The sequence below is a fragment of the Chrysochloris asiatica genome, unplaced genomic scaffold (genome assembly GCF_000296735.1).
Source record: "Chrysochloris asiatica unplaced genomic scaffold, ChrAsi1.0 scaffold00148, whole genome shotgun sequence".
Lineage (NCBI taxonomy): Eukaryota > Metazoa > Chordata > Mammalia > Afrosoricida > Chrysochloridae > Chrysochloris > Chrysochloris asiatica.
Window position 1 is genome coordinate 1,018,437 of NW_006408666.1, and position 1,290 is coordinate 1,019,726.

Below are 1,290 nucleotides of genomic sequence, written 5' to 3' on the forward strand. Positions count from 1 at the left end.
CTTCAGGATCCTTGGCAAAGTTTATATTAGACAATGAGATTGTTTTGGATTTACATTATCTCCACAGAGGGAAGTTCATGCTGTTACCAATACCTCTTGTTTTTTATATAAAAACACCTCTGGAGTTATGGAATAAGATATCTTTAAAAAGTGCAAGATACCTTTTGATTATGTACTATTCCTCCCATGATATTAATTCCTTAATATTTTTGACTAGTTATCCCAAAACAAGTGGTGTGAAATACAGTCATTTCTGCTAATCTGTGTTCTTCTTCTAATATTTATAATTATTTTTATAGAATTCATCAAATGTCTTATGCATTGTGCTTCTCATTCCCAGAGCCAACCTTCAAGGCATATAACCATGTTATGTATATGGAGGAAATTACTTTCTTGAAGGAGGGTGAGGTTTATTTCTGAAGTTAACCCCTTTATAAAGTGTGCAGTAATTCCTCTAATGCAGTGCTGTGCAATCCAGTCACTCCAATCAAATTTAATCTACCCTGGAATTAAACCCCAGAGCTATAACAAGGTGAAGTCAGGTAATACTCATCTGTTCAAAAACCAAGCTTGTGTCCTACTATGAGAAGACAGTAACCAAGTTCGTATAAGCTGCCAGAACAGTGGTCCAGCTGCAATAAAGCTCCCACATCTGGAGTCTATACAAGCACAGTAAGGCTTATGCATCCTGCAGAGAACAGCAGGTAAAAAGCTGCCTCAAAACTGCCAGACCAGGAACTCCCTTAAATAAGGGTCTTAATCAAAAGGGGGGATGTGTAATGGTGGACTTAAAAATAACCGAGTTACTTACATACCAGAATTGAGTGATTTCAGTCCTAAACTAAAATTCTATTAAACTAAGATTTTCATTTTTATTTTCCCAAAGAAATCATTCAGTTGTTTTTGTGTTTTTTTTGTGAAACATTTTACTGCTTAGGAAAAAAAAAAAAAACTAAGGTCATGATTAAGAATTGATGCCTATTAAGAGTGTTTATGCAGCTGGCCCCAAAGAAGGAACATTGGTCAGCAGAAGGATAGGAGACAGCACTGAGGACGTGACATGAAATTAGATGATGTAAATAGCGCATAGCTAAGTTAGGTGTATATCAATCTTGCTTCACACTGCTGACTCTCAAAATTAACATTTCACTGACCAGGGCTCTTTATTGTGTTTCTGCTGTCACAATTTGTAAATCTGAAACTGAGGTAGAAACTGAGTTTGTTGGGATAAGGAGACTACCTGAAAATGGATCAGAAATTAACCCTGACAAAATGAAACAACTCTCAAAA